Below are 13354 nucleotides of genomic sequence, written 5' to 3' on the forward strand. Positions count from 1 at the left end.
TTTTTTACGGGAAAAAATCTATTTTGTAAAAAAATAATAGATTCATCGTAGAAAATAATTTCATTTATATATTAAATTTATTTACGACATGGATATTTTCCCGTTAATAATTAACTTACAAGCCACTAGAGCATGCCGTAGAAAAGTTTTCTACAGTGAATTATAATTACCCGTAAATAATCTCGACTTTTCTACGGCAAATTGTAACTACCTGTAAATAATCTCACGAGGTACCGAGAAAAGGTTTCTATGGCGAGTTATAACTAGCCGTAAATAATCTCACGAGCTACAGAAGTATGCTGTAGAAAAGTTTTCTAAGGCGAATTTTAACTACCTATAAATAATCTCATGAGGCATTGAAGCATGCCGTAGAAAACTTTTCTACGGGAAATTTAGGTACCCGTAAATAATATAAACCTTTCTCACGACTTACCATGTATGTCGTAGAAAAGTTATTTAGAAGGATTTTCACTTATTTACGGGATTTCAAACTCCCCGTAAAAAATATATATATATATTTTTTAATAAATAAAACACCCTTAATTAATGCTAGTTAATCATCCACTACCTATACTTAACATCCTTTCAGCTATAATTCAATTCAAAGAACATACATATCCCATTAAATATATCAAAAGAGTTAAAACATTTTTACAATTCATCATTTATCAATGTGCCAAAACAATTCAACATTTATCAATATTCCAAAAGAAGAAGTAAATCTATTTGTCAAGAAAATCATTAATTTCTGAACACTTCAGTTGAAAAATTGATAAACCTTCTACCACTTGAGTTTCAGTCTGCACTTGTCAAAAAACCACCTCACTGTATAAAATCCAAGAAAGTAGCTGCATCACACAAGTCTCAAATTCAGAATGTTAATAAAAAAGGAAAATAACAAGATTATCATTTATGAATTAAACACAAACATTTTGCTAAAAATTTCTTATATCATGGATGGTGACTAAAATCTTTTAATGTGTGAGTTGTGTGACTAACAACTCACAATCTTTTAAACTGTAAAAGTCAGTTTCAAAGCTCAATCTTTGTTGGAAAGGCAACAAAGGAGAGACCTAATTTTTGGTAAGCGGCTCTGAATTTTGGGAAGAAAACCCCATGTTGCAATGGAAACGTCTCAAACTTGTATCAGGACTTTCTCAATAAATTTTCATATTTATTCCATAGTTGTTAAAGACTCAAGACGCACAAAAGAGCAAAGGCCTCCTGGAGCCTGAGGCGCAAGGCGAGGCGAGCGCTCGACTGAAGCAAGGCACACATTGAAAAAAAAAAAAAAAAACTATATATAAAGATGCAAAAGTCAACTAAATCAATTACTTAAGTTCAATATTCAACATAATGATACCAAAGCCAACTAAATCAAGTACTTGAGTTCAACAATAAATAATTAAACATATTAATATAAAGATGCAAAAGTCAACTAATGAGAATTATGAGATAAAACTAAAATAAACATAGACAACAAAATACTAGGCATCTTTTAAAATACAAACTACATTCAAATTCAAGATAACAAAATAAATTCATGTCAATTATTGGTGTTGTAACAAAATAAACCAGATTTCAATTAGCAAAAAAAACCAGATTTTAATTAGCAAAACCAGATCTCAATTTCAAAGCAATATTAACATTTCAATTTTTTTAAAAAAAATACAGAGCTGCAGTCCAATTCCAAACTTTCAGTTCAGTTCATAGAAAAAAAAATGTCTGCAGTCCAGTTCCAAAACCAGATTTCAATTTCAAAGCAATATACATTTCAATTTAAAAAAAAAAAAATATACAGAGCTGCAGTCCAATTCCAAACTTCCAGTTCAGTTCATAAAAAAAAAAAGAGAAAGAAAAGAAGACATAGAGCTACAATCCAATTCCAAACTTCCAGTTCAGTTCATAAAAAAAAAAAAAAAAGAAAAAAAAAAGAAAGAAAAGAAGGCACAGAGTTGCAGTCCAGTTCCAAACTTCCAGTTCAGTTCAAAAAAGAAAAGAAAAGACTGTGCACAGAGAAAGTTTGCTATAAAGAAGAGAGAGAGAGAAAAAGAAGAAGAAGAAGAATCTGCCGAAGAAGAGAGAAGAATCTGCCGAAGAAGAGAGAAAAAACAAAGAGAAGAAAAAAAGGGAAGAAGAAGAAGAAGAAGAGAGAAAAAAAGAGAGAAGAATCTGTAGAAGAAGAGAGAAGAATCTGCCGAAGAGAGAAAAGAAGAGAGACGGAGGAGAGAGAAAAGAAGAGAGAGAAGAAGAAAGAGAAGAAGAAGAGAACAGTGACTTACCTGGATTCGGATCGTGATTCGTGAGAGAAAGTCGGCAGATTCAAATCGTGTCTTTGCTTCAAGCCTTCAAATCGCGCCTTTGTCTTTCTCTTTGCTTCAAAGTTTCTCTGGCCGATTCACTTCACTTTTACACTTTTCTTTTGCTTTTATTTGATTCTTTTCTTTTAGTAAAGTTATCTAAAAAGTATAATAAACAAATAATAAATAATAAACAAACAGCAAATAATAAACTAATAACAAAATACTAACAAATAAAAGGAGGCACGCTTTTTTTACGCCCGAGGCCTCTCGCCTCTTATGTAAAGGCGCACGCCTGTTCAAAGGGCAACGCCTTGTGCATACAAAGGCGCATGACTTGAGCCTGTAGGCGCCTTGCGCCTCGGGCGCGTGCCTTCGGCGCTTTTAACAACTATGATTTATTCCATGAGATACTAACAAACATAGAAACTATTTATTGTCCACGTTCTCTGAAATTTACAAAGGGAATGGTCTTCATTTACTAACATTCAATTCAGGTCAAAGAAAATGCTTGAATGTAGATCGTTTTTAAACATTATGTACACACTATGACACTACTATATTTTCTTACTTATATTTAACTTCACTGTGTGAAACTGATTACACCAAATTTAATTGTTGCTTTTCGTTTTTTCCTAGAAACTAATGTCGTCAAAGCAACCCACATGCATGTTGATTGGTGAGTGATGAATGTTTGTGCCTTCACTTATATATTCACAGATCGTTCACATGACTTGAGATATATACATACACACACACATATATATATATATATATATATATATATATGAATGTGTGTGAATATATATATTTTAAGTTAAATAAAAAGAAATTTGCAAGCATCAGACCTGTTGGAAATTGAAATCTTATTGAGCAACATTATGAGTTCTTTTTTAAATCAATTCTATCATGTGTTGTTTGGAGATATAAAAAACCAACAATATTTGAGTCGTCTAATAAGTCTAATATGAGAAGCGATTGTGTAACAAATTTCAAATAAGTATTCATACACATTTATAAATATCTATTGTGGAGCTCAGACTTCTAATCTCACATTCCAAGGAAATATTTATATCAAAATATTTTTGACATGTTTTTTTCATGATGTTTTGGGTAACACAAATCAACACAAACTCAATCCAGCTTGCTTAAAATTTTTTTTTGTTGTTTTGGATTGTAAAGCAAACACAATATATTTTTTGACCTAATTGGTTAAGTAACTATTACTGAATTGAATAAAACGTGGAAACCATTGAATTTTTGGTTTCATGTGATCAAAAAGTTTTTCTAATTAAGCAAAGATGGGATGGGCGGTCTGTGGAACCCTTAGTCTGGTCCAAAAAGGGCAAACCTTTATGAACAAACATCTTTTGTGGCCAATGTCTTTCATGTATTTATAAATATGGTGTTTAATTAATTGCATAGACTTATTCTCTTCAATTTTCTACCCAAAAAAAAAAAAGCATTTAATTAAGCTTTTATATATTGTTTTGTACTAAGTTAAATTTTCTTATATGATCCCTAATAAGGGCGGCAAGTTATGTAATGCACATGACATGAGTGCTCACTTAGATTATCTAAATTATAGTAAAGTTATGCTGACTTATAAGTTTGATTAATTGTTTGGGTCTAAGTCAATGGAAATGAACAAAATGGATGATAAATTTGTTCAAGTATAATCATTGTCAGTGTGATGATTAATGTGTGAGTTGTGTGACTAATCTACCATTTGAAATCTTAATGAAGTTTAAGTTGTACATATTGAAGGGTTTGTAGCAAAAGACTTGGATCAGTGGAATAGAGGGAATTGGTCAGGAGGGTGTGTTAGGAGGACACAATTGCAGTGTGAGAGTAATAACAGCCTAGTTGAGGGAGGGAATAGGGAAGAAGATGGATTTGTCAAGGTTGAGGGGATGAAGTTACCGGACTTCGTGGACTACGTGGGATCAGATGATATTAATGCTTGCAGAGATATGTGTCTGAACAATTGTTCATGTAAAGCATATGCATATGTAAATGGGATCAGCTGCATGATGTGGAGTGGGGATTTTGTTGATCTTCAGCAATTTGCAGATGGTGGGAACACGCTCTCTACATTCGTCTCGCGAATTCTGAATTAGGTAAGATGAAACTTTCAATTGTATATGTCACTGCTGTTGTTAGCATTTTGAATTTTCATTATATCATATAATAATTTTTGTTGCCGTTAGACTTTCTGACATTTAAGACATATTCTACCTCCTATAGGAAGAATAGGATAAATATCAGAAATTTCTCATGAATATACTTTTTGCTGCTGTTAGAATTTCTAACATTTAAGAGATATTTTTACCTCCTATAGGGAGAATAGGATAAATATCAGAAATTTCTCATGAATATACTTGATTAGAACTCTAGCAGAATAGGATATCTAAATATCAAAAATTTCTCATGAATTGACCTTTTCAAATAGTTTTTGCTTTCTTGTGGAGCAAGCTAGAGTTCTTTGATTCTTTTAATTGTTCAATTATAAACAATAAAATGACTTTTGTATTTGTTTCTCTTCTAACATAGGTGGTGGGAGAAAAATATCCAAATTTGTAATAATAGCAATAGTGGTGGTGGGCACATTCTTTCTAAGTGTTTCCATTTGGCTACTATGGAGGTTCAGAGCAAAATTGAAAGGTAAATTTTAGAAAGTGAAATGAAAATTGTACTGTTATTTTGTTAATTATCTTGACTGTTTATGCTAATTGTTGATTCTTCATTACAGCATTCTTGAATCTGTCGCAAAAGAACAATGAGTTACTGATGCTTTATGCACGCAGAAGTGAGGAACTTTCGACAGATCTTTCTGGACCGGATGACCTTAGAATTGAAGGGCAGCATGTAAGCGGAGCAGAATTATCATTCCTCGATTTTAATATTGTGGCATTAGCTACAAACAATTTTTCAAATGAAAACAAGCTCGGACAAGGTGGATTTGACCTTATCTACAAGGTATGTTCTTTAATTTTCTACGAAAAAAATGGTAAAAAATGAAGGTTAATTGTGTATTGGAATGCACTAAAGCGCTGCTAACTTTTATAATGCTTAACAGGGAAAGTTGCCATGGGGACAAGAAATAGCTGTAAAGAGGCTTTCAAGAAAGTCTGGACAAGGCTTGGAGGAGTTCAAGAATGAGATTACACTAATTGCCAAATTACAACACAGAAAATCAGTCTTTATCTTTTATCCTCAAAGATTTGCTAACTTGAATTCCATGATCACTTGTAAAATGTAGCGGCTATATGGCTCCTGAGTATGATATGGAAGGTCTATTTTCTGTCAAGTCTGATGTGTATAGTTTTGGAGTATTAATACTAGAGATAATAACCGGCCGAAGAAACACTAGTTTTCATTCACCCGAACACTCAAATATTATTGGATATGTAAGTCTATACATAAATCTTCTTTTCTTTTCTTTTCTTTTTTTTCTTTTTTCTTTTTTTTTCTTTGATGTGTATAATTTGACAAAATGTTGGAAATGTTTCAGGCATGGGACTTATGGGATGGTGATAAGGCAATGGAGATGATTGATCCTAAAATTGCAGATTCATGTTGCCAAAATGAAGTGTTGAGATGCACACAAGTGGGGATGTTGTGTGTGCAGGACAGACCAACAATGTCATCTGTGTTGCTGATGTTGGAGGGTCAAAGTACAAGTATGCAGATGCCGAGACGACCAAGTTTTACTTCAATGAGAAGAAGCTCTATAGACATGGATGAATCTTGAAAGGAAAGTCGAGACATTGTATCCTCAAATGATGTAACAATTAGTGTGATAAATGGTAGATAATACTTTTATGTGTGTGTGTGTGTGTTCCTTCTCCTGTTTCTGTAATGAAATGGATTTTGGGAAAGAATTTTGAAAAGGATTTTGTGAAAAACCTGGCCGCCTAGGAGTTGCCTAGGGACCGTGGCGTTAGTGAGGCCTAGAGGGGATTAGGGAGATCGCCCTAGTATGGTTGAGTTACCTGGCCCTGTAACAACCCGAATTTTTATGAATTCGAAATTTATGTTTATTTCATGATTTTTAATTATTAAGATTGGGTATTTTAATTTTAAATTGGAGACTTACGTAATGAGATTTGAGTTATTGATTATTTAATTGGAGAATTCTTTAATGAGTTGAATTGATTTTTTTTTTATTTCATAATTATATATGTGTAATGTTAATGGTGCTATTTGGTGATGATGGAAGAAAGACATGTGATGAAAAATATATATATATATTTTAGTCACCATCCATGATATAAGATTATTATTATTGTTATTTGTGTAGTTCTAAAGTGCCCCTAACATTTCCAGCATGCCCATGAAGCTTGTTTTCATCCAGTGTTTCAGACATTTTTCTAAACTTCCCTTCCATTGGTATCAAGTTTTTTCATCCAGTGTTTCAGACATTTTTCATAAGCAAAGTAACCTAAGTTATGGTAGCAAGTTTTCCAAGTCCAACTAACCTGAATATTTTTTCAACATCTGTGCTATGTTAACAAGTCTTTTACACGTTAATTATCCATGGATCAATAGAACCGGCCATATATAACTAATCAATTACCCTCCAGAGAGGGCATGGGAAGTGTTAATTTAAAGGTTTTAGTATGATATTTTTTTAGTCTAAATCCTTTTAGATGTGGGATGCAACATACTTGTGTGCTCAGGAATGATTTTTCATGATAAGGCCTGATTGAAATAAATTATAATTCTGGGATTGGTTCTCATTATCTCTGATGATATGTGGTATGTCTGCTCATTAGTATAGGGTCATAAAATTTTAGAATATGGAGAAGTCATTCTCCAATTTACCTACAAATATTGTTCTCCAATTTAAGTAAAGGTATAAATAACATATCAACAACTTCTCCATAACAATCAATCAAAACCTCCACATACGATGATCATGCTTTCAACATTTTAAAACAAGAAATAAAAATGGCCTCCACACGGGCCGATGTACCAATAAGGTAATAAAGTTCAAGATACACCGCAAAATTGGTCACTTAAAGGCACGTGACCCCCCTAAGTATGAGTATAAAAAGCATTAAAATTGTGCAATATAAAAGAGGCATAGTATTTGACCTTTGTTGTAGACTGGAATCATAGAAATTCTGATTCTTCTACTCCTAATGAACTAGTGATAATCAATCCTATCAGAAAAAAATATTTCAAAAATGTAATGCCTAGTCTTTGAACATTGGCTTGCTAAAGATCATCTACTTGGTTTAAATGGGAGGGGTGGTTGTGTTTTTCTTCAGCATTTCTATGTGGTTTCCCCTTTCATTTATTATTTCAGCCTATCTTGTCTTTTAACACATTAATAGGCCATGTCTTACTGACGACCAATAATACATCAAGCTTGCATTCAAGCAAGGAAATACTCTAGTCCATATAATTCTATGAAAGAAAATTTTAAATCCTTTTCATGGTCATTGGCCAACTGCAAACATAATTAAAAGATAAGGGTTATAATGATAGAGGAAACATAATCAAATTAATAGAATCAGGGTTCTCATGATCTACATTGGCTTATGTTAGACTGTGACAACCTTAAATTTAATTAAGTCTTCCCTATGTTTAGGACCAGAATTACATGATTTTTGATTAAATTTCTTTCTACCTATTTCATGTGTTGCATTTCAATATTAGTACATCCCAAATTGCTTGGAATTTATTTAAATGCAACGGTTGTACACGGTTCGTTGGCAATTTATAATTCCTTAATTGTCTAGTATATAATTTTTTGATCTAGTATTTAATTTATAGTCATGAGTTTCATTTAATTTTTCTATTTTACTCATGGGAAGAATTTAGTTGTTAACAAATAATAATAAAAAATAAATAAATAAATAAAATGGGTAGGGCCATTGAGTGATTACTTTTGGAAATGAGGGAGTATTGAGATATTAATAGAATGTAGGGGATCCAAAACTAGGTGTCATTCATATGCAAAACTTGGAGACACGTTTAATTATTTAGCACTACACTTGTAACTAGTTCCCTCATAGTTGTTGCATGCCAAAAAAAAAAAAAAAAAACCTTCCAGCCGTGGGTTGTTCGACAAAGAGAAAGAAGAACAGAAAGTGAAGAAGAAGAAGAAGGGTTCGGACTAAGGCTGAAAATGTAGGCATTTTACCCACACACCATCTAATCTCACCACCTCCAGTTGTTACCTTCAATTGGGTAGGGATTCTTTTTAAGTCTTGCAGCCTTGAGAGTTATTTTTTAAAAAAGTTCTGTTTCCCAATTTAATGTTCCATGAAATTATAGTTTTTCTTGTTACAAGTACATGATTTTCTTGTAGTCAAATGCTTGATTTTAGCTAAGATATTATACATATGCTTGGTCATGATCCGAGTTTTGGTTACATACAAGTATTGCTTATAATTTTATTTCAGAACTCTACACGAGTAAATATTTTTCAATCAGACTAATGTATATTATCAATTTTACGCCAAAATAATTCTGCTTAGATTCTGGAATTTTGTAATTGAGTTGTCTTAAATTGTTTGGGTTGAATTATTCTATTACTTAACTTTGGGACTAGGAGGGTGATGTCCCGGGCGAAAGGAGTGAGCAATTGGGTATGAGCTACCCGTTGGTGAAAGACCATAAACCCACAGCGGTAGACCCTAGATGGGTATTCGGAGTTAAATCCCTACTAGTCGAAGGGGAAGAGATAGAGAGATAGTTGGCATCACTCTAATTGAAGTAAAGTTGTTTGACAAAAGGCCCAAATGAAGACTAGCTCTTTACTAACTCACTTTAACTCTCAAATGGTTTTGGAACTGGGATTTTCTTTTAGCTACTGTTTTTTTTTTTTCAAATTCCATCATTTTATAATTGGTCTTGGTAGAAACTTGGCCAACGAATTCTTATGTAAATCAAATAATGTACCTAAAACCTCATGGAGGCATTTGTTAAAGGCTTTCCTACTGGGCATTGTCTCACCCTTTTTATTTTTAGGTCTTGGTACTCAGGACGGCAATGCTAGACCCGAGCTTGAGTTCCCATAGATGGGATCCTTTTGTGGAGCATCTTGTGCTTGGTGTTTTTGTGTAAAATATTAGCCTGAAGTACTATTTTGTTCATGTTTGATGCCTTATGAAACCATGTTAAGGTCGTGGTTGCTGTGCTAGAGTGAAGATGACAACATGCTCTCTGCTATGTGTTCTTTAGGACTGGGTACTGTATCTAGATGTTTTGTGTATAGCCTGCTAATGGTAGCATATGTACTTAGTGACTGGGCATAGCTGTGACTCTTTATTTTGGGTGTACAAATTTGGGCTGAAATTATCTTTCTACGGATGACTTTATGCAATGTATATATTCTTAGCCTCTTTAGATCTTTGTTATGCCTATGTATTATATAAGTTGTTCATGGGGGTAAGCTCTGAATTTTTTGTTAGAGGGTTTTATTTAAAGAAAAAAAAAAAAAAAAAAAAAAATCTGTTTTAAATTTCCTCTAGTACTTTCTTGGAAACGAATTTTAATCAGAGGTTGTAGTGCTTCAAACGCTGTGAACTTTTTACCATATGGTCCACTTTGTGTATAAAGTCTCTCATAAAATTTTTATAATTTTTCGATTGGTGGATATTTTTTTAAAAAATCTTATATCATCTACTGTTTGGTTTCTGGTCAAAGTTTGGAAACTGAATTTGAGAAAAGAACTTGATGGCCTTCCCGAAATCAATAAATTATGAAAATTTCCAGTTTTATTATTTCAAGTGTCTAGTTTCTAAAGGTTAAGGCCCCAAATTTTATTGGCTCTCTAATAGACTAAGCAGGCCAAAGTTTTGCACTTGGTTCCAATTCAGCACAAGCTATGAGAGCTTTCTTCCTTCCAAAAACCATTTTCCTTGGTGTTTTTCTAGCATCCAGGAGTGACTCGGTCACATTGTCATCTGAGTCTAGTTTCTAAAAAAATTTAGTTTCCTTCATTTCGATAATAATTGAATTTTCTATGTTTTTTTGAGTAACCGCTGCGCAGAATTTCTTAAGTTGAAAACTGTTGTTCCATTATTTTTGTTTTAACCTTATTATCACGCCCTATGGTTTTGGGGTGTGACATAGACCTTGAAACAAGATCTTCTATGGTTTGACTCAAATTAAGTACAATGTATAATAATACACCCTAGACAAAAGGTGACATATACTTGGTTTTTTTTTTTTTTTTGGACACCAAACGAAACACCATATCATTAAAGATGATGAAAGATTTAAGTCGAAATTAAGAACGCTCCACTCGAAATGAGAACATTAGACTACAAGAGCTTTTGGTTCAAACAAATGAGCTATACTTGGATCATTCAAGGGAAGCTCGGATGTAATAGAAAAAGTGCTCTGATTTGGGCATATAATAATTTACAACTTTTTTTAACAATCAAACACAATCTTTTGATAGTCACCCGTTATCATTTGAGTGGCGGGAATAAATGATCAATTAAATTAAAAACAACATGTGTAAAAATTTGCAATAAAAAAGTAAAAGTGTTTTTTAGGTAGGCCATGATTCATTCACTTGGTTATAGACAGATGATTCCAATAATCAAAATCAGGATTATTGACATTTTTTTTTTTCCTGAAGAAGCTATATCCACCCACCTTTTCCTAATCACTTTCAGTTCCATTTGTTGTTTCCATATTCTCCAGCCCTTCTAGCTAGACCCGATCTCTCTTGTACAGTGGGCATCTTCCATCTGGACTTCATCTCAAAGAGCTAGAGGTGTTTGCACCACTAATTGCTAATGTTGACTATCCTAATATTAATTGTATGAATTAATTATAAATAAAATATTCCACTTAGATCAATTACCTCACTATTATATTCAAATTAAGAGTTATTTCTATATATATAAAAACTTTTGTTCATCATTCTAGCCGAAATGTTAGGCAATTATCATATGTAGCGAGCTGCGCGCATTAGAGAAGGATTCACGTGTGACTTAGCTAGTCTTCTACCAGAATGTTGGACCTGAATATCACAACTCACATAATAGAAAGTGCTAAATCTGAAATCGACATTGTGAATTATGAAATGCTGTCCGTCTCGGAATTGTAATCGCAAAAAAACAATAATAATAAAAATTAAAAAAATTAAAAATAAAAAATTGAATTAACACTGATCTATAATTTCAATTTCAAGGAGTGTATTCCATATATCATAAATTGTAAAAGACAAGGGCTATAATCAATAGAGATTCAAAACCAAATTGAAAAACATCATATACACATGTAAGTATATATTTATAAACATTTCTTATAAACGAGAGAGATTGTGGGTGAAACATACCAGGAGAGGAGAGAGAGAGAGCTGGGTTTCCTCCTCCTTCAGATTCTCACTTATTGAACCAGCAAACACCAACAAGACTTTCCCTTCCTAGAGACAGAGAGACGATTGTGTATTTTAGACTTTCAGTTCAATATATACACACAAATACAAATACATGTGTGTGCGCGTGACTGTGTGTCAGTGTGTACAACTTATGTGTGAAAAATAAATTGGACATAGATAAATTAGGGTTGCTTACCGATCAGACAAAGGGCGAGAGAGGTTAGAGAAATTCAAACACAATCTTCAGATTTCGTCTCTGAGCCATGTGTTATCATTTAGGGCTTAGGGCTTGCCGCTTGCTTCGATCGATGGCCAACTGAAAAAGGCTCATGGAGAGAAACGTTAGGTTTGATTGAAAGAGGGAAAAGAAATATCGCTGGTGGCCGCTTCCCTCTTCTTCGTCGCTGCTCCCCTTTGATTTGTCTCTCCCCTCTTCTTCGTCGCTGCTCCCCTCTGATTTGTCTCTCCCCTCTTCTTCTGTGTTTGAGGTTAATGCGAAATGTGAATTAAGTTTTTCTATTTATTTATATATATATTTTTAAGTGTAATTTTAATGGTGTACAATTTGGAGGGAGGGTAAAAAAATTTGGTGGGAAGTCTTACTTATTCACGGGACAAAAAATATCCCTTAAATGTTATTAAATATCCACGAGAATTTTAAAAGGCCGTTAAAAAATAATAATAATAAAATAAAGTGAAATTTTAATTGTGCCCGCCAAATAAAGTGAAATTTTAATTGTACCCAATTTGGCGGGAGGGTAAAAAAAAAAGTGGTGGAAAGTCTTTTTACTTATTTACGGGACAAAAAATATGTCTTAAATATTATTAAATATCCACAAGGATTTTAAAATGCCGTTAAAAATAAAAAATAAAATAAAGTGCAATTTTAATTGTGTCCAATTTGGAGAGAGGGTAAAAAATTTGGTGGGAAGTCTTTTTATTTATTCACGGGACAAAAAATATCCCTTAAATGTTATTAAATATCCACAAGGATTTTAAAAGGCCGTTAAAAAAATAATAAAAAAAATAAAAAAATTAAATAAAATAGAGTGCAATTTTAATTGGGCGGGGTAAAAATTTACTTATTCACGGGACAAAAAATATCCCTTAAATGTTATTAAATATCCACGAGGACTCTAAAACGCCGTAAATGTAATTTTTATTGTGCCCCGTTCAGCGGGAGGTTAAAAAAAAGTTGGGGAAACTCTTTTTACTTATTCACGGGACAAAAAATGTCCCTTAAATGTTAAATTTTTAACACTTTATTAACAAGGGTTATTTCTCCCGTTAAAGTTGAACAAGAATGCCCTTAATATATTTAAATATCCACGAGGACTTTAAAACGCTGTAAAAAACATTTTCAACGAGAATCTTGCTAAATCCCCATAAAAACATGTCCCTTTATATATCAACCACTGGGATCTTCTAATAATCCCCGTCAAAAATAGTTTCCACGAGGCAAAATAAAGAAACCCCGTAAATAAGATGTCGTAAAAACCCACTTTTCTTGTAGTACCTTTACCATCCAGGCACACAACCACTTACTGCAAAATCCTAGTGGATAAAATAATCAGTAGGATCAACCATAGAAGTAGTAGCCCTACCTTATGCAGGAAAGGTCCAAATATTGATCCAAACAGTTATGATCAGCTTCATCTACATTAACAACAAAGAGAATGAAATCGTCCATGCAAGCGTCACC

The 13354-nt window shown here is 33.0% G+C and overlaps 1 long non-coding RNA gene across 1 annotated transcript; it reads right to left on the reverse strand.

Moving 5' to 3' along the window:
• Positions 1-600: 600 nt before the first annotated feature.
• On the reverse strand, positions 601-12156 carry LOC132300406 (uncharacterized). Its single transcript, XR_009480422.1, has 3 exons — positions 11849-12156; positions 11611-11697; positions 601-848 (listed from the first exon to the last, which is right to left on the reverse strand). It is a non-coding gene; the product is annotated as an uncharacterized LOC132300406 (long non-coding RNA).
• Positions 12157-13354: the final 1198 nt, after the last annotated feature.

Source organism: Cornus florida, unplaced genomic scaffold (genome assembly GCF_030987335.1).
Source record: "Cornus florida cultivar Cherokee Brave unplaced genomic scaffold, ASM3098733v1 CherokeeBrave_3.0.0_Hap2_Chr03, whole genome shotgun sequence".
NCBI classification, from domain to species: Eukaryota; Viridiplantae; Streptophyta; class Magnoliopsida; order Cornales; family Cornaceae; genus Cornus; species Cornus florida.